The sequence below is a fragment of the Peromyscus californicus genome, unplaced genomic scaffold, assembly GCF_007827085.1.
Source record: "Peromyscus californicus insignis strain IS unplaced genomic scaffold, ASM782708v3 Scaffold_22__1_contigs__length_63687245, whole genome shotgun sequence".
NCBI lineage: Eukaryota > Metazoa > Chordata > Mammalia > Rodentia > Cricetidae > Peromyscus > Peromyscus californicus.
Genome location: NW_026294525.1, coordinates 63347602 through 63374874, shown reverse-complemented (window position 1 = coordinate 63374874; position 27273 = coordinate 63347602).

Below are 27273 nucleotides of genomic sequence, written 5' to 3'. Positions count from 1 at the left end.
TGTTGAATGCTTCTATATTTTTCTATGGGGTTGCTGCTGGGAGCACAGTTCAGCTGGTAGAGCACTTGCCTTACACACAAGACCCTGGCTTTGATCCCTAACACCACACAAAGAAAGCAGAGCTTATCTCTACACTGCTTGTAAAGACTGTGACAGCATGTCATTCAAACTGTGTCCATCACAAAGGGTGCATCAATAGCATCCTCTCCCTTGAGCAAGAATCACCAGGGCTGGCCACGATGGAGCATGTCGCCAGTACAAGTGGTATCAATGAAGACTTAATTCTTCTCTTTTGAAAGACTTAGGAAGGAGGTTGGACACCTGCAGCCTATGGGACACAGGGGACATCAGCCCTCAACTTTGTTTTGTATGAGCAGCAAGTTTTTTTCATTCTTATTAAATTCACTGTCAGAAGTTAGCATGAATCTCTGAACTTTCAGTTTTCTTGGAGACTGACAGAGACAGAAACACACACACACACACACACACACACACACACACACACACACACACGCGCGCGCGCGCGCGCGCGCGCTCACGTGCAGAGGGAGAGAGAGAGAGAGGGAGAGAGAGAGAGAGAGAGAGAGAGAGAGAGAGACAGAGAGACAGAGACAGAGACAGAGACAGAGAGACAGAGAGAGAGAGAGAGTGAGTCCTGGGCTCACACTCTGTCATGCTGACTACTGGCAGAAGAGCAGTAACTGATGTTGTTAAGCGGCAAGCGTTGCCCCAGGCCTTGGGTTTCTTATTTTGCATGCAACAGCTTCTCACTTCCCTCGCCTGACTGGCTGCTGGCTTAGAAGTAGAATCCAATAGGCGGCATCAACAGAAGGCCACACTTCTGGTCCTCACTACCCTGGGAACCCTGGGTACCTACCATTGTCATTTTAAGCCTGTATTTCATGTCAGGGAATTGGGAACAGGGAAGTGAAGTGGCTTCTCCACTGTGCTCTCCTACCTGTCTGCAAGAAAGAACCAAACTGCAGGACAAGAGTCTCCATTGTTTGGGGACAAAGTTGGGCACCAGGAAGAGCTGCAGAGCAGACAGGAGGACACCAGGGCAGGGTGCTGGCCTCCCTTACCAGATGTGTCTAGAAGGACAACCCTAAGCCTCTTCTTGTTTCTTAATAGCCAAGAACGGCAGCCCCTCTCCTCCTGGTTCCCACACTCCTGGGGCATGGTGAGGAATTCTGTGAACCTTGGGAGCCCACACCCTGAGTCTCTGCAGAGCCTCTGTCAAGACCCCAGTGCTGAGGTAAGCGACACTTCCTGGAAACCAGCCCGTTGATTCACAGATAGCAAGAGCCTGGGGCCTTCCTGTTGATTTGAATCCTCTTAACCACCAACAGAGAAAACTACCACTGATTCCCTAGAAGTCCCCTGGGCATTGTATTAAAATGCAAATTATGATTCGATTTGCTATGCTTCTGAGCCACTTAGAGGTGATGTCTACACTAGGTGTGCATGGACGGCGCTGAGGGGCTGTGGGACCACCACTTGTAGCTACACAGGTTATTGTTCACTCTTCCGTATGGAGGCTCTGCGTGTCACCTCCTCTACCTTGTCCTTCGGTCCTCTCCCTTTCCTCCCTTCTTTCTTCTTTCTTCCCATCCTCCTCATTGTCCCGGCCAGACTGCCCTTCTCTCCCAGGGCACCTCCACTCACAGATGAAAAACACTTGCAGTCTCTCCTCCAGTCTCCCCCTCCTTTCCTCAGCTTTTCAGTGACAGAAAACTTAAGGTTGCCATTCCCTGAAAACTGCCCCAAGGGCGTGACCTACAGTGTTTCATTTTGTGTAACAGACTTTGTATAACAAGCGTTATTTCCTTTGTCAATGAGAAAACTTTTGTAACAGATACTTAGAAACCACTTTTGCTAAAAATAACTGCCTCCTCATTCCGGCCAATAAGAGAACTAAGTGACAAGTAAAAGCCTGGCATCCCAGCCTGCATTTTCTAACTCTCCTTTTGGTCAGGGCACGAAGAGATGGCTCAGGAGTTAAGAACACTGGTTGCGGGACTGGAGAGGTGGCTCAGCAGTTAAGAGCACCGGTTGTTCTTCCAGGGGACCTGGGTTCAATTCCCAGCACCCACATGACAGCTTACAACTGTCTGTAACTCCAGTTCCAGGGGATCTGACATTGAAAGAACCAAGCAGATGCCATAACAGGCTGCTCAGTCTTCTCTCAGAGATCAGGCCTCAATTTCAGTTTCCTGAGACTTGAGCAAGCAGTTTCTGGGAGGGCCATGAACAAAAGACTGCTCAAAGTTTAGCCAGATGTTTACTTTCTGGGGCCCCTCACCAACTTAGAGTTATGTGCAGTACATGCTTGACCAGCCAGCCCCCATGGTGGCTCAAGGACAAAGCCTGGGACTTGTGCTGGACTGCCCCCAAAGTAATAAATTGTAACCACCAACCAGTAAATTCAAAGGTTACATACCCTCACCCAATTAAAAGAGAACAGAGATAAAAATAAACCAATCCGAGTTGCACCCGAGCAAAACTCCCCAACCCCCCTGAAGGGCTTGTGGATTTTGCCTTTAAAAAGCCAGCCACACAAAGAAAAAGGAAGTTCCTCCTGGCCTCACGACTACAAGTGAGTGCTTTGGATCGAGCTTCCCTGCCCGTGGCTTGTAAACAAACAGAAATAAACCATGCTAATTGCATTCTGAACCTAAGGTCTGTGGTGGTTTGTCTTTGGGGTCCCAATCTGGGCATAACAACATCTTCACACAGATATATATGCAGGCAAAACACCAATGCACATAAAATAAAAGTAAATACATTAACAAAAAAGAAAAAAAAAGCACTGCTTTTCCAGAGGACCCAAGTTCAGTTCTCAGCACCCAGCTCAGGCAGCTCATACCATCTTGTAACTCCAGCCCCAAGGGATCCTCTGGCATGTGTGCACATATACACACACACAAAAAAAATTTAAAAGTAAAAATACATCTTTTTAAAAACACAAACTTTGGGCCATACTCCTATTTAACCCAGCATACCAGGGTGTTAAAGTGCTGTCACAAAAACAGTGTCTGACCTAAAGAATGAAGGCAAAAACAGGAGCCCTGGAGTTTTCAGAGCACTCCGTTCTAGACAGAGACACTCCCAAAGGTACACGGAAGTCTCCAGTCACTCCTAACCTGCAGTTACGGTGGGATCTAGGAAACACAGAATTTTGCAGGAAGATTACCTCATGATTAGATCACCCCTAAGCAGAATCAGTCATCTCATGGAGACCAGATTGTCCCAAGCTGTAAGGGCCTCTTCACGGCCACCTCTTCACGAGGACCCAGAATTAAGATAGTGATGGACCAGACTTGACAAGACTGCTTGATTATGCACACTTCTTGCCCCCCATCCTTCCTCTGTTTAAACTAAAGCTCAGATTTAGAAGTCCCCGAACTCTATCTGTTCCTCTCCCCAGGTGTCCAGTTGACCATATCTCCTTTCTCTGCCCTTCACCACCACTCATTTCTCTAACTGGAATATTGAAACAAGTGGTTAAGCCTTGCCTGTCAGGGTTTTTGTGTTGTTGTTTTTCGGGACAGGTTTCTCTATGTAACAGTCCTGGCTGTCCTGGAACTCAGTCTGTAGCCCAGGCTGGCCTGGAACTCACATCTCTAGAGATCTGCCTGCCTCTGCCTCCTGAGTGCTGGGATTAAAGGTGTGCCTCACCACTGCCTGGCTCCGGTGTCTTTTCTAAAGAATGAGAAACATGAAAATGATGTCACATTTAATCTGATATTTAAACACAAACTATGCTGAGGCAATGCAAGAAGGTAAACTAACTGATTAATAATTATGATTGGAATACAAATCCAAAACACTTAATAAAGACAGAACAGCGGATACTCTAATTTTTCTTAACAGATTAAAAATTCTCTCCGCCACAAATGGTGGCCACCTACAGATATCACTTACCTGTCAAATGTGCAGGTAGGACAATGCTTGTTTGGGAGATTTGGGAGATCTGCATACTACTGTGACTGTGTTACCTTGGATAAACGGTCATTTTTGCCAGCACTGATTTCTTTATCTTTAAAGTTAAGGAGACTGAATTGAATGCTTGTAAAGATTCTGTAGAACAAAATGCTGCCATATAGTTTTACTACCATGGGTAGACTAGTAGAATTCTGCAACCTAAAACTGTTATGGTCCAATAAAGGCATTGAATCATAAACTCAACCTGGCAATGTTTTTATTCTAAGCAACGGTAAATAGATCCAGAATAAAATTAGACTCAAACAAATAATTTTCTTCATGACAGGTTATAGAATTTAACATGCATGATATTTTCCATCTTTGAAGTTAACACAATTATGTTTGCTTTGTGCCAATTCATCTGCCTCCAAACGTTTCCAACTGAAAAGAACGCCTGCCTGGAGCAGCCAGCCCTGCACGCACACGAGACCCTGGAAAGACGTGCTGGGGCAGGTTCTGCAACGGACTCTGAGTGTCTATGGCTTTTATTTTTTTAAAGTGGGGCAGAGGGTAGGAGTACAAGAACAAAGAAAACATTAGAGCTCAGAAAAAAATACAAGTCAGTCCACATGAACAGCACTCTCCTCAGTCCTTAACTGGGCTATCGAATGTATGGAAACAGTGTATGGAAACAAAAAAAGAAAGAAACTGATTGATAATGACGTGTGAATAATGATCAGAAAAAAAGACCAAAAAATAACAATACAAAACCCCAAAAACCAAAAAAACAAAAGATCAGTTAAGCCAAAACTGGCTGATGCTTTAGTTTTTTTTTTTTTTGTTTGTTTGTTTTTTGTTTGTTTGTAACAGATGTAAAAAATTTCCCTGCTACATTGTGGTGGTTTGAAAGAAAATGGCATCCATAGGGAGTGACACTATTAGGAGGTGTGACTTTGTTGGAGTAGGTGTGGCCTTGATGAAGAAAGTATGTCACTGTGGGGGTGGGCTTTGAGGCCTCCTTTGCTCAAGCTACACTCAGTGTGACACAGTTTACTTCCTGCTGCCTTCAGATCAAGATGTAGAACTCTCAGCTCCTTCTCCAGCACCATGTCTGCCTGTGTGCTGCCATTGCCATTATGATGACAATGAATTACACCTCTCATCAATGGTCTCTGTACAGCGATGGAAACCCTAACCAAGACACACATTTAGCCCCCAGGAACTTCATCTCCTCTAACAAGCTGTCACTTATTTTTTGGGAGAGACACTTCATTAGCTGAAACTGTTCAGTTGGAACCTCCAGCTTGCTCCTGCACAGTCTAAGAAAGCCCCATCTCTCTCTCCAAACCCCACCCTCTCAGAGACTCTCCAACAAAGAAAAGGCACCAAAAAGCTCAGTTCTGCATTCTTGGTGGCTGCAGCAGCTCCTCCCCGGAAGTTGGCAGCAGCCCACGTACCCGCCTAAAGTGCTCAGCTTTTGACCATACTTGGTCAGCTTATGGTGGGCACATCATCACCCCTCGGCCTACAGGCTATGTAACCTCCCTGCTTTAGTTCCTGCCTCGATCCCTGGGACTGGAGAACCCACCTGGGAGTTGCTTTGGTCAAATAAACCTGTTCTTTTACTTTTTTAATTTGACTTGATCAGATCAGGCCTACTGCGTCAGCAGAGAAACCTATTATCGTGATACAGAAATCTTATGAGAAGCCATCCATGCAGGAGGGTGTTCCTGCCACTCTCCTCCAGGATGCCTTGGCCTGGAGGAGCACTTGAAGTGAGTTTGTTCCTTTCTATTTCTTCTCTAAAATCCCATCTTTGCTGGAGGTATCAATGGCCTTTTTGCAAAAGCCATAGCTGAAGACATTATTCTAGTTCATCAGCCTAGATTCCCTAGTTCTGCCTCTCATTGACTGTTGAGAGACCTCTTCTTATTAAGCAGCAATTACTGCTGGGTTTTGTGATACATACCTGTAACCCCAGCTGTAGCAGTAATGCCCGCGCTACCGCCACCCGTTCACCATGTCCGAGCGAGGGGCTGTGGATTAAAAAATAGAGACAAGAAACAGCGAGTCATTCGCCACAGCAGAATGCCGAATGCCATTTATTGAAGGAGGGAGGAAACCTTAAATACAGGCTTACAGCACAATGAAGGATCCCCAGAGGGCAGAAGTTCGCTACCCAGTGTTCTACATTCTTGCATCTAAGCTGTTTACACCAAATGCAGGATACACAAACAAAGAACCTCCAGTGAGCGTTCAGTAAGAAGGAAATCGGCAGGGAATTAGCATAGGGAGGACATCTGGTCAAGGTCGGCAAGCAGGCAACAGTTTACTCAATATGGGGAGCCAGGGTCCAACACCCAGCTACCAAGGTGAGTTCAAAGCCAGCCCCAGCAACTTAGTGAGACTTCATCTCTAAATGAAAAAGGAACCTGGGCTGGAGAGATGACCCAGCAGTTAAGAGCCCTTGGTGTTCCTGCAAAGAACCCAAGTTTGGTTCCCAGCACCCACATGGTGCCTCACAACTGCCTATAACTTCAGTTCTAGGGGATTAGTGCACTCTTTTGGCTTCCAAGGGCCCCAGGCATACACATGGTGCACTGTGCACAGAAAAGCATTTACACATATGCCTAAAATAAAAATAGACAAATCTTAACAAAATACAAAGGAACAGAGGACTGGAGATCTAGCTCATTGGTAGAATTTTTGCTAAGCTTGCCAAGGCTCTTGGTTCAATCCTAGAAAAACACTCTTTTCTTAGTCAATGTTCTATTGCTGTGAAAAGACACCATGACCACAGCAACTCTTACAAGGAAGCAGTTTGTTGAGTTTCAGAGAGTTAGTCCATCATGGTGGGGATGCCATCGTGATGGAAACATGGTGGCACACAGGCAGATATGGTGCTGGAGAATCACCTGAGAGTTCTACATCTGGATCTGTAGGCAGTAGGAAGAGAGAGACTCTGACCTTGGAATGGGCTTTTTGAAACCTCAAAGCCCACCCCACTTCCTCCTACAAGGCCACACCTACTAATCTGTAGGGATAACGCCCGCGCTACCACCACCCATTCACCATGTCCGAGCGAGGGGCTGTGGATTAAAAAATAAGGGACAAGAGACAGCGAGTCATTCACCACGGCTGAATGCCGAGTGCCAGCCGAATGCCGTTTATTGAAAGAGGGAGGAAACCTTAAATACAGGCTTACAGCACAATGGCGGATCCCCGGAGGGCAGAAGTTCCCTACATTTTTGCATCTAAGCTGTTTACACCAAATGCAGGATACAGGAACAAAGAACCTCCGGTAGAATGTTAGGTGAGAAGGAAACCGGCAGGGAATCTGAATAGGGAGGACATCTGGTCAAGGTCGGCAAGCAAGGCGGCAGCCACTCACAGTGGGGGGGTCAGGGCCCACACTAATCCTTTCAAATAGTGCCACTCTCTGGTGACCAAGTATTCAAATCTATGAGCGATGGAGGCCATTCTCACTCAAATCACCGCAACCATCATCATAACAAACAGCAGTTACTATCCTAGAACTTGTAATCCACCATTTTGTGTCTAAAGTCACCAAGAAATCCAGATTTTCAAAATCAATATAAGATGAAAAGGTGAATTTGAGGTATTTTCTCCTCCTGCCACCCTCCACTAACCACTAGGAACTATTTGTCCTTCTTCCTTATCAAGAACAACACAAATAAGGCATGGCCAAAGCTATGGGCTGCAGGCTGATCAAAGCCAACCTGGCCACTCAGGAATGCTCAAGTTCTTGTACCAAATACTGGTACATATCTATTAGCAAAAGAGAATTGAGATCCCATTCCTTTCGACAGTCTTTTTGACCCTAGGTAGTTCATTACTAGGCCTAAATCTAGTCTTGGGATAGTCTCTGCCAAGCCTATAAGCTTCCATTAGCAAACAGGCACAGAACCTCTCTGTGCTCAACCACACACTTAGATGCTAACAAAGATCTCCAATAAGGAGGAGGTAGGCACCACAATATTTTAATAGAAGCTCAGGTAGGCTTCCAGAAGGGTCAGACAACAAAGTCCCCATTGTTAGGAACATGTGTGAAGCTATTTTGTATGACTTAGAATAGTATAATGCTTGCTTTAACATGAACCAGCTCCAAGGTGGCATTGATATTTTAGTGAACCAGCCCTAAGCTGTGAGCCCTGATAGCACAAAACTAAACCCATTGGAGTAATACAAAAATCAGAAAATTAGAAGCAACCCTAGGATCTCACCTCTGTGCTCCAGAGATACTGCATCTCAAGCCTCCACACTGATCCCCATCAGCAAAGGGCCTTGGAGACTGACCACTGTGCAACTGTGGGTTCAGTGGTCATTATAGTAGGCTTTTTGGACCACCAGCCCCCAAATCATGACATGGAGACTTATTATTAATTATGAAAGCTTGGCCTTAGCTTAGGCTTCTTTCTAACTACCTCTTATAACTTAAACTATCCCATTTCTATTTATCTACATGCTGCCACATGGCTCGTGGGTTTTTACCTCTCCTCCTGCATGCCCTGCTTCTTCTGCATCTGGCTGGTGATCCTACGTTTCTTTCTCTCTGAGTCCTCTTCATCCCCAGAAGTCCTGCCTAACTTCTTCCTGACTAGCTATTGACCATCTAGCTCTTTATTAAACCAATCACAGTGAATCATCTTCACACAGTGTAAAGGAATATTCTGCAACAGACTGTGGAGTTTCTGGCATCGTTGCTGAGTTCACACATGCCCATCTATCAATGCTAGCTTCTGTCCAAATACTGTCAAGGACTGTCTGGAACCTCCAATAGTGCCATCCTCCTGGCCTGCCACAGCTGAAGGACCTCAGGGAGGATACAGAGGATGCAGGTTGTGTTATTACCAGAGAGGGGTCCACACTACAGCATTATCTGCCTGACCAACCTTTTCCTGCTTGGTAAGATGTCTGTTTAATGAGATTACTGTAACCTTTATAATAACATGGTATTGTAAGGAATGTCTGTGTTAATAAACCAAGCATTCAAAAGGCAAATCTCGTGTGGACATCCTAAAGGCCAAGCGCCTCACAGCCCACTAGCCATTCTCTCCTCACCTATGTAGTACAATGGCCACAGAGCCTTCCACAGTGTGTGTTGGTTACGCTGGCGTGCTGCTCCTCGTGGCTGGTCACCGCCCGTGGCGGCCATGCCGGCGGCGGCAGAGAGTGCTAATTGGAAGAATCACAGCCATAGTTACCTTTTTAGAGATTTATTGGGAGAGAGGTGGTGGGGTGGGGGGTGATGGGAAGAAGGAGCGGAAAAGAGAGGGGCACACACACGGCCCACCTGCTTTTTTAGGCTGGGACGCCGTTGAAGGCTGATGACGTAATTAAGGACCTAATCCTTACAATGTGTACCACACTGACTTGCTAAAGTAAGCACACTATTTCCAGGCAAGGATGTACAACAACCTTATAACTTGGCTCATCTTTGTAACAGTTATGCTAATTGGCACACATCGTCTGGTTAGAGATTGCTGTAACAATAATTTAAACTTTTTAATTCTTGAGACAAATTCTTGTTATATATCCCAGGATAACTTCTAACTCATTACACAGGCTAATCAGGTTTCAAACTCATGGCAATCTGTGGTGGCATTCCTGCTGAGCTGCACCTGGCCTGGCTCCAGAGAGTAGCACCTAGCCCTAATCCATCTTTTGTTTAGCAGACACCTTTTGTTTCCCGTATTGCTTGAATCTTGTCTCAGAGTTTCCCAAGGATACAAAGGCCTATGCAAAACTTGACTCAGGAAACCCAGAAAATCATGGTACCTGACAAATCGAGGAATCTGCACTTGGCATTGTATTGTTGGGAGCCCCTTTCAGGTTGTTTTGAGCATATGGAAATTAACTGGCTAAACTGTAATGGAGAGAAATAAAAATGCCCGAGGCCAAGGAAAAGTGCTTCAGTCCTTTGAGGCTGGACCCCCCCCTGCAGCTATGAAAGGCTAGATTCATTCTTAAGATGCCTCTGAGTCTTCATTCCATGGACCCACACACTGGTGTCGTGACCACATAGCAACAGCAATCCTCCTGTCTCAGCTGCTTGAGTGCTGGAATTTCAGGTAAGCACTCTCAGTTTTAGAAGAATGCGTGTGTAGTTGGGATGGTAGTTTTCTGATTAGCTTACAGAAAATGTACCTGAATAATGTGAGAGAAAGGGAGGATGTGAAAACAAGGTGAGGAAACAGAATACACGGACCTGGAAACTCTGCTTACTGGAATTATTCTAGTAAAGCAGAGTTCTAGAAAGGACAGTGATGGGGATACCGGGGAAGAGTGGGAGCACAGGGGGAGCGGCCTCTTCTCTGCAAAAGGAGCAGTCACCTGACAGAGCAGGGCTTCCCGTTCCAGCCTTGTAGGTCATGCTGCTGTTGACAGCAGCCTCGTGAAGCGCTGCTCAGGTAAAGAACTTAGCCGAAAGTGCAGTGCAGCAAATTGAGGTTTATCCCCCACTGTTCATGAAGGGAACAGACTGGGTACATTCTTCTTTTAATAACCATCATTACTAGTTATTGCTACTATCCTCTCATTGGGCTCAATGTACGTATGGGTTTTTTTTTTTCTTTTAAACTGAGTTCTTACCTGTCTTCATTAGGGTTTCTATTGCTGTGAAGAGACACCATAATCATGGCAACTCTTATAAAGGGAAACATTGAATTGGGGCTGGCTTATAGTTCAGAGGTTTAGTCCATTGTCATCATAGCAGGAAGCATGGCAGCATGCAGGCAGACATGGTGCTAGAGAAGGAGCTGAGAGTTCTACATCTGGACCAACAGGCAGCAGGAAGAGAGAATGACTCTGGGCCTGGCTTGAGCTTCTGAAAACTCAAATCCCACCCTCAGAGACACATTTCCTCCAACAATGCCACACCTATTCCAAAAAGGCCACACCTCGTAATAATGCCACTCCCTTAGTGGGGGTGGTTTTCATTCAAACTACCACATTACCATTTACCTTTGCAAAAAATTCAGACTGTGGTGATATTTTACTTGTGCTCTAATAAATAAAGCTTACATGAAGAGCAGATGAAAAAGCCAGAAACTATATTAAACATAGAGGCCAGCAGTGGTAGCACACACCTTTAATCCTAGCATTCAGGAGGCAGAGATTCATCTGGATCTCTGTGAGTTCAAGGCCACACTGGGAACAGAGCCAGGTGTGGTGACACATGCCTTTAATCCTAGTGCTCATTAACTATAGAGATCTGGCCGGGCGGTGGTGGCGCACGCCTTTAATCCCAGCACTAGGGAGGCAGAGCCAGGCGGATCTCTGTGAGTTCGAGGCCAGCCTGGGCTACCAAGTGAGTCCCAGGAAAGGCGCAAAGCTACACAGAGAAACCCTGTCTCGAAAAACAAAAACAAAAACAAAACAAAACTATAGAGATCTGGAGGTCTGTACAGACAGACAGGAAGTGATAGAGCTGGACGGAAAGAGGAAAATGATGTAGCTGGGCAGAGAGAGAAAGTGAGATGGCAGGGCACAGAAAGGATATAGGCGTGAGTATACAGGAAGTGGCTCTCTTGGGCTGAGGATTTCTAGTGGTAAAAATGTGGCTGGCTTCTTTCTGCTTCCCTGATCTCTCAGCTTTTACCCCAATATCTGGCTCTGGGTTTTTTTATTAATAAGACTTTTTAAGATTTGTGTTATATCTGGCAACCCAATATTTGTAGCACAAATTCACTAAAAAGCTGCTTATGGCCCTGAAGGACCCTGGCTCAGACCTGAGCTGCATGCATCCAGAGTCTCCACCCATCCAGAGTCTCCACCCCACATGGGCAGGAGTCTCTTTGGCTTCTTCTCTCCTCGTCTCCACCCATCCAGAGTCTCCACCCCACATGGGCAGGAGTCTCTTTGGCTTCTTCTCTCCTCGTGGGTTGTTGGCTCTCTCCGGATTCCCATCTTGGGCTAATAACACACTAAGTAGCTGTCTTGAAACCTACTTGGGTTTCTGTTGTTCTATGCAGAAGAGTTAGCTTCACATCTGAATTGTCATTGCCAGCAAATTTGGTCAGTCAATTAAGATATCTCAAAGGGAGAAATTAGTTAAAAGAGAAATTTTTTTCCCACATTAAAAAATGTGAAACATGGGCTGGAGAGATGGCTCAGCGGTTAAGAGTACTGACTGCCCTTCCAAAGGTCCTGAGTTCAATTCCCAGCAACCACATGGTGGCTCATAACCATCTGTAATGAGATCTGGTGCTCTCTTCTGGCCTTCAGCCATATAAGCAGGCAGATTACTATATACATAACAAATAAATAAATCTTTTTTAAAAAATGTGAAACATTTTTACAATGGAGGGAATTTGGTCTCTGTTTGATAACACATTAGGCAGTCTGAAAATGGAACAATTAAATGAGAGGATAATTAATGTTGATGGGATTTACATAACATCAGTTATGAGTATTATTTGTTTGATCATTTTGTTTTTGCATTAAAAAGTTTGGTTAATTTGAGTGCCAAGATAAAAGTTTTAGAAAAACTTGTTAAAACAAATCATAGAGAAATTCAGACCCAACAGAAAAATTTAAAGGTGAACCTATCTCAGCAATGAATTATACAGTTACAGAGAAACAGCCTAAGCTTTTCAAACAGCCCACCTTAAATCTGTCCAGTAACCTTACAGGAACTGCCAAATGCTCAAGGCTGTGTACAAGCTAACTGGACTCCTGTGGAAATGTTAGATTTGAGGATATTCAAGGAAGCTATAGTCTCATATGGTATGCATTCTCCATTTGTAAAGCAGATGGTAAACTGGTGGTCAACTTGTAATAGAATTATCCCTCAAAACTGGAAAGATTTGGTTACAGCTGTCCTAGAGGCTGGTCCACAGTTACAATGGAGAACCCGGTGGAAAGAGGAGCTAGAACAGAGATGTAGGGCTAGGTGTGGAAATTTCCCAAGATCAACTTCTTGGAGAAGGTGATTACCACGATATATAAAGACAATCTTTATATGATAACCACACTCTAATTCTATGCTGCATGGCAGCCATGAATGGTTGGGACAGAATTGAAGAAGTAGGAAATAAAATTGAGTCATTTACAAAAGTTATACAGGACCCGAAAGAAATCTTCACAGATTTCTTACAAAGACTATCTTCAGCAGTAAATAGAATGATATCAAATTCAGAAGCTAGACAGATAATAATTGAATCTCTGGCTTTTGAGATTGCTAATGCAGCATGCAAAATGGTAATTAGGCTGTTAAAGGCAAGATCAGCATCTTTGGAGGAATGGATCCAAGATACAATTAATATTAAATCTCATGACTATGATGATACTTAGATAGGAGAGGTGATTTCCAGAGGTCTGAAGAAAAATAATAATGTCAGGTGCTTTAATTGCAGTAAACAAGGTCACCTAAAAAGGAACTGTAAACAGGGCATTTTTAGAAACAATGTTTCTTCAAGGAACAATGGCAACAGAACGCCCCTCTCTTCTGCATTAAGCAGAAGGTGTGGTAAAGGTAAACACTGGACTAAAGAATGTAGATCAACAAGAAATAGACAAGGTAATCCTTTGCCTTTGCCATCAGGAAACTCCCTGAGGGGCCTTTTGCAGGCCCCCATTGGAAATTAAGTTCAGTTCTTTCCTGCCATCATAGAAGAAACCCCTTCCCAGAGCAATTAAATAACCAAAAGCCTATTGTAAAAAATCATACTACTTGTGGTGATAGAACAGCTATAGCAGAGAGAACAAAAAATTCAGGAGAAACCATACAGCAAATTTTTGGCAAACTTCTACAAATGAATAAAGACCAAAATTAAAAATACGAACAAATGACATTCTCATTGAGGGTCTTGTAGACACAGGTGCGGACGTAATAATAATTGCACCAGAATCTTGGCATCCAAATTGGCCTCATCAGGAGGTAAATGTTCAGCTGTTAGGGATTGGAACATTATCTCAAGTGAAATGGAGCACAAGATGGGTTGACTATACAGGGCCAAAAGGAGAGAGAGGAAAATTAAAGCCATATGTGGCTAATATAGCTATGAATTTATTGGGCCATGATTTATTACAACAATGGAATACCCAGATTAACATTCTTCCAACCTCAGAAACAAACCATAAACTAACATGTTTCTGAGAAAAATATTAGAAGGTAATAAAAACAGTCACTAACCATCCAGATTATATAAGAACATAGCACAACAGCTGCTGATCTTTCAAAGACACCAAAAGCTCTATCTTTAAAATGGTTAACAGACAAGCCTGTATGGTTCAGCAATGGCCTTTAACAACAGAGAAACTGCAGGCCTTGGAAGAGCTGATACAAGAGCAGTTAAATGCTCAGCATATTGAAGAATTAACCAGCCCTTGAAATTCTCCTCTATTTGTTATTAAAAAGAAATCTGGTAAATGGAGAATGGTAACAGACTTAAGAGCAATTAACAAGGTAATTCAGCCAATGGGCTCTCTACAATTTGATATTTCTTTACCTACTCTGTTACCTAAAGGATGGCTTCTTATAGTTAGCATTTTAAAAGACTGTTTCTTTTCAATAGCCTTACAAGAATGACAGAGAGAGATTTGCCTACACAATGCCTAGTTATAATAATTCTCAGTCGGTTAAGAGATATCAATGGAGGATTCTCCCACAGGAAACGTTAAATAGCTCAACCCTGTGCCAATATTTTGTACAACAGCCACTGGAAGCAATATATAAACAATTTTCTAAATCTATAATTTACATGGATGATATTTTACTAGCTGATTCAAATACAGATACTTTAGAAAGAATGTTTGAAGAAGTAAAGAAAATTTTGCCTTGTTAGGGATTACGAATTGCTCCTGAAAAGATACAAAGAGGAGGTTCTATCAATTATTTAGTATATAAAATAGGTCTACAAAATAATTAGACCCAAAAAGGTGCAAATTAAGAGAGATCAATTATGGACTCTTAATGACTTTTAAAGATTATTCGGAGACATTTCCAGTCTACAGACTGCTGTTGGGGTAAGAAATGATGAACTGAATAATTTGTTCAAAATCTTGGAAGCTGACAAGGACTTAAATAGTCTAAGAAAATTATCAGCTGAAGTTGAGAGAGAATTGGTTTTGGTGGAAAAGAAAATACAGGATGCACATTGGGATTGTGTGGATCCAAAGCTTGAATGTATTCTGGTTGTTTTACATTCTAAGCATTCTCCTACAGGAATTTTAATGCCAAGGGAAGATATTATATTAGAATGGATATTTCTACCAAATAAACAGAGTAAAAAATTAAAAAACTTACGTGGAAAAGATCTCTAACTTGATTTTAAAAGGAAAATTGAAACTTCGTCAATTAGCAGGAATAGACCCAGCAGAAATTATAGTACCTTTAACTAATGAGAAAATTGACAAATTATGGGCAAAAAGTGAACCTTGGCAAAGAGCTTGCAGTAATTTTTGGGAATCCCAAAAGCAATAGAATTAAACTTATAAAGACAGCTGATTGGATCCTGCCTCTCATTGTATAGGAAACACCAATATCTGGAGCTTATATATTTTATACAGATGCAAACAAACAAGGAAAGGCAGGTTACAAATCAGAAAATTTAAGTAAAGTGGATCAAAGTCCTTATAATTTAGTTCAAAAATTGGAATTGCACACTATTCTGTTTGTATTAATGGATTTTTGGAAACTCTCAACATAATTACTGACTCTCAGTATGCTGAAAGAGTGGTCTTACATATTGAGACTACAGAATTTATCCATGATGAGTCAGAATTAACTTTGTTATTTATTCAGTTACAAGATATAATCAGGAATAGGAATCATCCCTTATATATAACTCACATCTGATCCCATATGGGTCTGCCAGGACCTCTAGCACAAGGTAATGACGAGATCAATAAACTGTTGATAGGTAATGTGCTGGAGGCCTCAGAATTTCACACACACACACACAAAAATCATGTCAATAGTAAGGGTTTAAAAAAGGATTTTTCCATAACCTGGCAACAAGCCAAGGAAATTATAAGGAAATGTCCTACTTGTTCTTTTTACAACCGAACTCTACTACCAGCAGGATGTAGCTCTCTTGGGCTGAGGATTTCCTAGGGTAAGAACTTGTGGCTGTGGCTTGTTCTGTTCCTCTGATCTCTCGGCTTTCACCCCAATATCTGACTCTGGGTATTTTATTGACAAGATCATCTAGCAATTCGTCTTATATCAGACCATTGTTCTCTGGGACAGGACAATAACTCATTTGAGCACTCCCCCTTTTTACTGACTATAATAACTTATGCTTTGATCCTTCTACTCACTGTTGACACTTGCTCTAAATGATAACTGAATAAATTAGAAAGGCAATGTCATTTCATGTAGCAAAACCTGCAGAAACATCTTCTGCACTATAGTCTGTTATTTTATTTAATTATCAGCTGACAGTATTAAACTTTCATCTGTGTACAGAAAAGAGTGGAATGGCCTAAGCAATTGATCAGAAAAAAAATGAACCTATGTTCCTGTGCAGACCCACTAGATGTATAGCAGCCTGATCTTCTTTTCAAACTGTAATGAGACCAGATGACCTCTAACATCTCTTTGGTAGCAGTCATTGCTTTAACAATTACAGTGAGGAGTGGTGGTGCATGCCTATAACCCCAGTGGGAGCCAGAGGCAGGAGCCTCAGGAGTTCAGGGTTATTCTTGGCTAGACTGCAAATTCAAGGTCAGTCTATCTACATGATAACCTGATTCAAAACATCAAAAAACAAAGTATAAACAAAAAGCACAGTTACTTAAAGAGCATCTCCTCCGTGTGCAGCATGCTCTCAGCCATGTCCATAGAATGCAATAGGGAGTAAAAGATGAATTCTCTCACCTCAGGGAACCTGCATTACGGTGGGGGAAGAGAAACAGTGCATGCATGATACCCACAGCTTCAGATGTACTAAAAAGAGATGTCTATTAACTATCTATATTAGTTGGGCTCTAGAGGAACAGAACTGGTGGAAGAAGTGGCTGTTGTAGAGGGGATTTATTCAATTTATTGGGTTGGCTGGGTAATCCAACAGTGGCTGCTCATACACTGGAGAATCTGAGAACCTGGTAGCTTCTTAGCTCATACAGCTAGATGCCTCAGCTGGTCCAGTCTGGCACTGAAGGTCTGGAGGACTCAGAGCTACTGGTCAGCACACCCTGCAGTTACCCTCAGCTTGGTTGATAAGTCCCACATGTGTTGTGATAGATGGATGCTTACAGTAGCTCCCAACATGTTTACCTTCTGGCGTTCTTGCTCTTGTGTGATGCATCTCACCTTTGTGTGCGGGGTCCTGTGGCATGAATGGGGTGAAACACAGGTGGCAAAAACCACGTCTGGCCAGGCGGTGGTGGCGCACGCCTTTAATCCCAGCACTCGGGAGGCAGAGCCAGGTGGATCTCTGTGAGTTCGAGGCCAGCCTGGGCTACCAAGTGAGTTCAGGAAAGGCGCAAAGCTACACAGAGAAACCCTGTCTCAAAAAACCAAAAAAAAAAAAAAAAAAAAAAAAAAAACAAAAAACAAAAAAAAACCCACGTCTGTGATTATGACAATAGGCTGTATAAAGCTGGAACACGCTTCTTGCTGGAGTCTTTCTTTACCTTGCGGGCTGTATTAGTGACTTTCCTTGTTATTGGGACCCAATACCCAAAGGCAACTCAAGGGAGGAGGGTTTGGGCTCAGTTCTGATGGTGCAGTCAGTCCATCATGGCAGGGAAGTCACGGTGGCCAGAGCAGGAGGCATGCATTAGATTGCTTGTGTAGTCAGGAAGCAGAGACATATACCAGGCTTTTTCTTCTGGGGCCACCACCCAGCTCCCAAATCATAATGTGGAGACTTATTATTAGTTATGAATGTTCAGCCTTATCTTAGCTCTTATTTTGATCTGTTTTGCTTTATGTACATTTTGCCTTGGGGCTTTTCACCTTTTCTTCTTCCCTTCTTTCTTCCTTTCTTCTTTCTTCCTTCCTCCTCCCTCCCTCTCTCTTTCTTCCTTTCTTTTTTCTCTTTCTTCCCTTCTTCCTTCCTTCCTTCCTTCCTTCCTTTCTTTCCTTTCTTTCTTTCTTTCTTTCCTTCCTTTCTTTCCCCTCTTTCTTTCTTTCTTTCTTTCTTTCTTTCTTTCCTTCTTTCTTTCTTTCCTTCTTTCTTTCTTTCTTTCTTTCTTTCTTTCTTTCTTTCTTTCTTTCTTTCTTTCTTTCTCCCTGTCCTACTTTCCTGCTTCTTGTAGCTGGCTGGCTTCTGGCCCCAGGCCTGTCCCTCTCTTTCTCCCTTATCTTCTCCTCCTTCTCTCTCAAGCCTAAATTTCTCCTCCTACTTCTCCTTTCTGCCCACCAGCCTCACCTATCCCTCTCCTGCCTAGCTATTGGCTGTTCAGCTTAACATTAGACCAACCAGGTGCCTTAGGCAGGCAAGGTGAAACAAATGTAGCATGTCTTTACATAATTAAACAAATGCAGCATAAACAAATGTAACATGCTTTTATGCAGTTAAAGTAAAATTCCACAACAGAAACCCATGAATGCTGATACTCAACTGAATTCCTCCTTCTCATTAGATTTAGGATTCCAGCCGGTGGGACAGTGCTGTCCACATTCTCTGTCACTCCACGCCTGCAGTTTTCCTTGGTGGACATCCCATAGTTTGGGCATCCCCAATATGCTGGAGTTTCCATTGCAGCTTGAGCTTCTCCTCCACAGCCTCACACAAAGACCTCCTCCTACAAGGTGACACCTCCAAACAGTTCCTCCAACTAAGGACCGAGTATTCAGACATAAGAGTCTATGCAGGGCACTGTCATTCAAACTACTACAGAAAGATTTATTTTGGCTCACAATTGGAGGATACAGTCCCTTATGCCTGGGAAGTCACTGGCTGTGATCTGGCACGTTAGCAATCCAAAGTAGAACAGAACAGAATTCTATAGGAGTTGAGGGTCATGTCTAGCAAAATAATAATAATAATAATAATAATAATAATAATAATAATAATAATAAAATAACCCCAAATTGAAAGTCTCAGCCCTGTGAGCACAATGAACTAATGTACGGGCACCTCAAATTCACAGCTCTTAGGGCTAGATATGAAGTATATATAGTACAGGTCCAAGGAATTCAAAGAACTCAAGGAGGAGAGCTGGAACACAGACACATACTTGAATGGACACTTGATTCTGATAAAGATGACACTGAAAATTAGTAGGGATAGTGGCTGCTGAAATAAGTGATGGTAACAAAAGATTTGTGTGAGAAACAGCAAAACTTGGCCTGTTACCTTACTCTATATACAAAATTAAGTCTGGTGTATTATAAATGCAAATTTGAAAAGTAATTCAATAAAAATTCTAGAGAAAAATGTAGGATAATTGTATATCTTTAGAGGTAGGCAAAGATTTCATTTGTGTCCTTTTTTTATTTGTGTTTAGCCCAGGCTGGCCTAGAACTAACAGTCCTTATGCCTCAGCCTCCCAAGTTCTGGAGTTATAAATGATAAACACTACGCCCAGCTAGTCATAGATTTCTTTTTGGCGGGGAGGGTGTTGGTTTTTTGAGACAGCGTTTCTCAAAAACAGCCCTGGCTATCCTGGAACTCACTTTGTAGACCAGGCTGGCCTCAAACTCACAGAGATCCGCCTGCCTCTGCCTTCTGAGTGCTGGGATTAAAGGCAGGTGCCACCACCACCCAACTGCCAAAGATTTCTTAACCATTGACTGCAAAGCACTAACTTTAAAATAAGATTGACAAATTGGGTAACAACCTGAAACTTGGAATTTTTGTTCATAACACATTAAGAGAACAAACCATGAGAAGGGAGAAATCATTCATGCCATTTATAAGGAAGATTTTACACTCAATTTACATAAAGACTTACAGATTAGTAAGTTAAAAATTAACACAAAAGGAAAGTGTGCAAAAGACCTGAGTAGATACTTCACAAAAGATATCTTAAGTGACTATTCATACATGGATGCTGTTGAGCCACTTTATCAGAGTGAAAATTAAAACCAAAATGAGGTATTTTTATACATTCCCCCCTAAGATGAACACTTTATGGGTCAAGTGTGAAATGTCCGCCACAGGCTCATATGTGTGAACACTTGGTCCTTTCCCAGTGTGGAAAGTGGTGGAAGAAGAGGTGAGGCCTCACTAGGGAAACTGGGTCACTGGGAAGTAGGTTTTGAGGGTTATAGCCAGGCCTCACTTGTGGCTTTCTGGTCTACCAAGACATAACAAGTGCATTGTAAGCTCCCACCACCACAAGACAGACCCTCAGCCACCACACTTCCCCACCATTGTGGACTGTATCCCCCAAAACCACGAGCCAGAGCAAATCCTTCCTCTCCCAGGTGCTTCTGCCAGGTGCACTGTCCCCGCAACCAGAGAATCAGCGAAGAAAGTGTGCAATGCTGAGCATTAGCACAAATGCACAGCAACTCGTGAAATTGCAAAACAGCAAAACACACGCTCACACACTGGCAGCGCGTTCACGCTGAAGTACACTCTTGACAGACATGAGTTCCTCTAGTTGCTCAAAGACAAGCACAGAAAAGCCTCAGCAGGGCTGTTTGGGAAGGTGGAAAAACAGAAAACAGCTCGCACGTCCATCAGCCACAGACGATAAACAAAGTTAGTTGAGTCATAAAATAAAATGAATGTTTGTCCCAGAAAACAAGCAACCAGTGTCCTCACTCAGCACTGAAGAATTTCACACGTCCAGTGTCAGCCAAAGAAGCCTTTGTGGTGAGTGGAGCCCAGAGGACTGCAGCATTAAGAGACATCTTCGCTTTATTAAAAACCTACGTGTGAAAAGTTGCTAACATTTTAAAAGTCTGGATGATGCACACAAGGCTTGGAAAAACAGTCTCTGTACTTTTTTAAACTGAAAATATATGTGCCCTCCTCCGAACCCCCAAACAAGGTGACAGGTAGCATGTGGTCAGAAGTTGTGTGGATGTCCACGCAAGGCCGGCCCATTTTTCTTCGATACCGAAGCTCCTGTTTTTTAAAAACTACATCAGAGGATTTAATATACATTTCCTATTATTTTACTTCATTAGTACCTTAGTCAATTTGGACTACTATAACAAAACAACATAAATGGAGTGCTTAAACATAATACAATTATTCCACACAGCTCTGAAGATGGGGGGGTGGAGAGTAGGGGAGTGGGGGTGGGGGGCACCCAAGATCAAAGTCCAAGCAAGGTAGCCTTCATTCTGAGGTCTCTTTTCTTGGCTCCTAGACAAGCTCCATTGTGTCATGTGCTCACAGTTTCTTTGTGCACATTCAGGGAGGTGAAAATGAGCTCTCTGGTTTCTTCTTATAAAGGTGCTAATCTCGTCATGAAAACTCTCATGATCTCATCTAAGCTTAATTACCTCCCAAAGGCTCTTTGTCCAATCCACCGCACCAGGGGGTAGTGCTCTACTTTAGGGGTTAGGAGAAAAATACACAGTCGGCCCATCACAACTGCCTAATGCTTCCTGCATGCACACAGTCAGTCCATCCCAGCTGCCTAATTGCTTCCCACTTATTTCTCTGACTATGAAACTAGACTGCAGGTTGAGGTAACAGTAACAGAGCTGCAGCTCTCCAGCATCTCCCGTGCTGGGTTCTTTGTGTGAGGAACAGCACATCTTGAAGTGATTAACAACACTTGAGTAAGCCGAGACTCATTGGTAGAAATAAATTTAGTCATGTCAGGCAAGACACTCAGTGTTGGATGCCCCACTTTACTCCTGTGTGAATTCTCCTGTGCACTTTCATATAAATCCCATTTTCCCCCAAAGGTTTTGTTCTAGTGAGCCTCAATAAACATTATTGAACAAATACATTATTTTAGCCTATATCCACAGAAATGTATTTTCCCCATAGGGCAGCTGCAAACCATTTGAGCTGTGCATTGTCCATTGGCTATTAGCCATTTTTCACTCTTTAGCAAGAACAAAGAAACCAAGAGTTCTGACAGGAGCGATTTTGAGCTCTTGAAGTTTAAGGGAGGGTAATTGTGAGGATCAGGAGGGAAGACTTGAAGGCTTCAAAGCATGGTATTGCCTCCTTTGCAATTTTGTCTGATGCTCCAGAATCTTGAAGTATAAACAAGTGGGTTTATCTTGCTCATATTATTTCATGGTATTGACCTGAGCAGGGACTGGTCAATTCACACAAAAGTTCTTTTGGCCTGTTCCATGTCCACGTGATCAACTGCAAAGGTGCCTGGCCTGGTTTGTTCACCCTCTTTAGCCATCCCAGGGCAAGGACTGGGAGAAGAAAAGGAGGCAGAGCCAGGGAGCTTTTGAGACTGTAAATGGAGTCCCCAGACAGCCTTGTACTCTATGCTGTGATAATAGAACAGGCATTTCATACCTCCTTGCTGCCTCCACCCATAGCAATTCCCTGACACTCTCAAGCCCAGCTGCCGGGCTGGGTTCAGGCTGCATGATAGAGGGCTACCAAGAGCTGGAGAAGTAAGGGCCTCACTTATTTGGACAAGAAGCACAAAAGTCACAGTATTCCCCACGGCTGGTGCGTATCCGAGAAACACACCGCTCACAAGATGCCCGCGAACATGCATGCTGGGGCTGTGGACATGCTTGAAGGGATCCAGAATGAAAAATAGCAGTGTCTTTTCTGTTCAAAGGAGGGAAACACTCATAGGTCTGCTCAAAACTGTATAGCTTGAGTCAAATCATGAAGAAACAACTAGGCAAACTCAAACTGAAGAATGCTCCCAAAAGAATATTGTTGTGCGGATGGTGGTAGCACATGCCTTTAATCCCAGCACTCAGGAAACAGAGCCAGATGGATCTCTGAGTTCGAGGCCAGCCTAGTCTACAGAGTGAGTTCCAGGACAGTTAAGGCTACACAGAGAAACCCTGTCTCAAAAAAAAATATATATATATTGTTGTGAAAGATTAAATTAGTAGTAGTACCTGTTAGGATTCTGCTGCCACTCCAGCTGCATGACTACACGTGCTCAGCTCAGCAGCTAAGCAAGGGATCTTGTGTCTTACGTCATCAGTGTGCACTGGTGATTATGTGTGCATGGTGTGGTCACACAATCAGTGCATGTGTGGTGTAGCTCTGTAAGCCCACCTGCACATGTTCACGGGAATCCTTAAAAAGCCGGACAGACTCCTTCTTCCTCTCTGTTCTCTCCTGCCCCCTCCCTCCCTCTGCTCTCTGCACATGCTTCTTCCCCAGGACTGATTCTTTTGTCCCCCCCCCAGCCCCCCAATAAAGTTCTGATACTGGGTTTTGTCGTGGCTCACGCCTCCTGACCTTTCCGCTTGGTAACCAGCGCCACTTAGCATTTTTAAAACAACAGTATCGACAAAAGCGGTGTCAGCAATGTTAGGAAGTGTTTTAGTTTAAGGAAAACTAAATACATGATAACCAAAGACTTTGATGAGATCCTAGCCCAAGGAAAAAAAATTGTGTGTGTGTGTGTGTGTGTGTGTGTGTGTGTGTGTGTGTGTGTGTGTGTGTGTGTGTGTGTTTGCTAGCACATTCTTAGGATGGCTGGGAGAATTTGAACTTGAACTGTATATTAGATAATACCATTTTATCAGTACTAACCTTTCAGAGGTTACATGGCACTGATTTGTGCCATTGTTACGGGTAAGTATTGATCTCTTATCAGTACTTAGAAGTTAAACATTATGGATAATGTCATCTCAACTGGCCATAAAGTGCCCATATTAAACATTATTTGTAGATACGTTTGTGAGGGTTTGATCTTGTCTATGTGATTAGAATAAGAATTCCTCAGAGATTAGAGACGCACCTCATCTATCTGTGGGGTGCTTCTAAAGAAGTCATGGGACAAGACTCCCTCCGCCCCCCCCCCACTTCCACCTCCACACATATGGGCAGCATCATTTCACAGACTGGAGCCCAAATGGTATGTAAGAAAAAGGGTTGGGGGAGAAAGCCAGCTTGCACACCTGCCTTCCTCCATCTCTTCCCCTACCTCCTGCCTGGCTCCCCACGTCCTGACCACGATGTGTGAGCAGCTCCTCTCTGTCACACTCTCCCACCATGATGGACAGAAGCCTCTGAACCTGAAAGCTAAATAAACCCACCATTCCTTAATGTGGTGGGGGCAGGTATTTTGACTCAGGATAGAGATGAGATCACCACTTGACTCCAGGAAGCAGGCTGCCCTGTGGGTGGTCATCCCACAACCCACTGCGCGCCCAGAGAAAACAAAGGGTGGAAAGAGCTTGACGTGGCCCTTTTCCTTCTTCCCTGTCTTTGTCTTTAAACATTAACGTTTATTGGTGAGATAAGTAGAGATGGAGAAGCCAAGCTGACCGTAGACGGTAAAACAAACGCGATAGCTTTCTTCCTTCTTCAAACTTCTTCCTTCCCAGTGCGGGGGAATTGAAGCCTTGCCCATCTTAAGCAACTACTCTAACACTGCACTAACAAAAAAGGGTTCAACATTTAGTGGTGATGTGTCTTTATATGGTCCTCTTTTAATCTAAAACTAATGCCTAATCGTTACTACTACTGATATTATTATTAATATTATCATTTTTGAGGCTTTTCACAACTGTGATATTTTAGAGTCCAGGTCAATCCTAAAAGTTAGGAAGCATTTTTCATTTTAGAAAGAGCCTCTCTGATAACGGCCACTTGCACCATGCCATTTGTACAACAGTGGACATCTCAAAGGTACCAAGACAGCTGAGACACCCCGAGGAGAGCAGAGGCAACAGTGTTGCTTCTAAATCCAGGCCCTTGAGCTGGAGTTTGCACTGCCAGGCCCTGGCCTGTCAGGCCTAGAGCCCAGACTGGGCAACCAGTTTTCCTGGATCCCCAACTTGTAGGCTGCTTGTGGTAGGTCTGCTCAGCCTCTGGAACTAAGTGAGCCAATTCATAGTAAATCCTTCTATGTCTCTATCCCAGGATAGAAGGGAGAAAATGTGAATTTCCTGTTGATTGTGGTTGTCTGGAGAACCCTAACCCACAGGGGTATGGTTTGGGGAAGCAGATACTGAACTAACCTTGGCTCTATTCCATTAAATTTATACTTTTATTTTAATTTATTTATTTTAAATTTTATAAACTTTACTATATATTAGGAAAACATGCAAATAACTGAAAGTATCACACATCAAAGTTAACCAGACCCAAAGTCTATACAACTCAATGAACAGTTAGAATAGGCATTCAGACCCGAATCTGTGGAGCTTCATGTTAAGTTTTACACTCTCAGAAGGCTGGAGAGGTGGCTCATCCAGAGGATCGGGGTTCAATTCCCAGTACCCACAAATTGTGGCAAATCACAGCCATCTGTAACTCCAGTTCCAGGAGACCCAATGGCCTCCTCCAATCTTCAAGGGCACCAGACATACATAACATGCATGTAAAACATTCATACACATAAAAATAAATAAATCTAAAAAAATTTTACATTTTCAGTGTTGAATGTATTTTATCCACTTATCCATGAGGAAGAGCTGAATGTAGAAATGGATACAAGTTATAAAAGAGGATATTGTATAAACTGATGACATGATCACTCCATGGTATGGTTAAGGTGAAGGGTTTTATTGTAGATAAGAGGGAGAGAGAGAGACAGAGAACCAGAGGCATCTGGAAGGTTCCAGAGCAGAAAGGGAAAGTTGCAGACTGAACATGGCCAGCAGACTGGACCTGGTCATGAGAGAAGCAGGAGCAGAGCAAAGAGGCTGAGAGGGGGAGGGGGAGGGGCCGAGAGGAAGACAAAGAGAGCACAGCGGAAATAGCAGGGTTATAAGGAGAATGAGTTGTTGCTGGAGAAGTTTAGGGGAGGGGAGGAGGTGAGCAGGCTAGGATGTTAGCATGGACTCTGAAATGTGGAACAGGTACTTGTGATACTGAGGGATCCTGGAGGCAGGCATGTGCCTCCAGATATGCTGGTAGGCACCACAGACATCCATTTGCCCCTTCTGCCAGTAATAATAGAAGTGGCTCCTTTCGGTAGAGGGGGTCTGGCTTTACAAGGTCCTGAGGAATGCTGGCTTTGGTCTAACTGCCAGATTTGGGGAAATGGAGTTTCCCTTGGCCCTGACAGATACAAAGCTGATGCTTTTCTGGTTCTAATTCTGTCAAGGACTTTTTGGGTTTGGTGGTGGATGTTTATCCATAAACCAGGAACGCAACTTTGGTGAAGATGAAGAGTGAGGTGGTCTGCCCTGGTTTGGTGGTGACTTCATTGTCACTGTGGATGAAGCTTTCCTGGGCAGGGACTACTTCCTCAAATCTGCTCCATGATCAGCTCTGCCTAGGATTCCCTCTGCTCTTCCACCCAGAGGCTGGCGTTTGAAAATGGTAGAGTCTGGCCTGGGCCACCAACACATACAGAGAGGGTTAGATCAAGATGTGCTCCTTGCCTCCCCAAGTGAGATGTCTTCTCTTGTTTTCCTCCCCTCCTCTCCTCCTGCTTCTTACAGGCATAACCGTAAGCACTGAACTTTTGTTCAACTTACAACTCATCTTGCACTGGGGCCATTCATAAGGCCCTGGAGACTGTAAATCAGATTAAAGAAAGCTAGGACGTCTGTGGACTCTGCTGATTGATATCACAAGAGACAGGCACTCCCATCCACGCCATTTCCCAGAGGCAACGCCGGGTCAACAAACATTTACTGACGATCTCCTGGGTGATCAGAACTGTGCAGGTATGACAGGTATGACTGAATGTGGGAACAGAGATGCCAGATGGCCAAAGAGCGTACAGGAGGAAGAGATGCAATCTGTGCAGACAATGAAACAGAAAGCATCCTTCACAGAGAGGGCAAACACTGTGTAAGAGTGTTAGGACAACCAAAATGTTATGTGGAAGTGCCCTTGTGTTCTGTCTGGGACTTTCTGTGAGTCACTAATTTTCTAAGGCTTGTTGCCTACATTCATAATGGATGGGAATACTAAATTGTCATTAACATGCAATGCTCATAGGCCTCTGAATTCTATTTTAGACCTCTCAAGTGTGTTTACTTCTGGCTAGGAACTCCTGGCGTGCTTGGGAAGCCTTGGGCTGTTGTTAACAGAAAGCTCTAACCTGAATTTAAAAATGAGAAATGTGTTATTTTCCCTCATGGTAAGTGCAGAACTGAGCAGATATTAGGATTCAAGCCTGGGTCTTTCCTTCTGTCACTCAGCTATGCTCAGCTGTCAGCCAGCTTCCCACCTGCTTCTAAGGCTGGACACAGATTCCAAGCGAAGCCATTAAACATGGCAGTGTAGTCAGTGACATGAAACAGACAGCTTCTTAGGAGTGAGCATGCCCTGATGAGAGCCTCTGCAGACCCTCTTCCTCTACAACTGACGCTCACTCCAGCCAGCTACGGGCAAGTGGGTG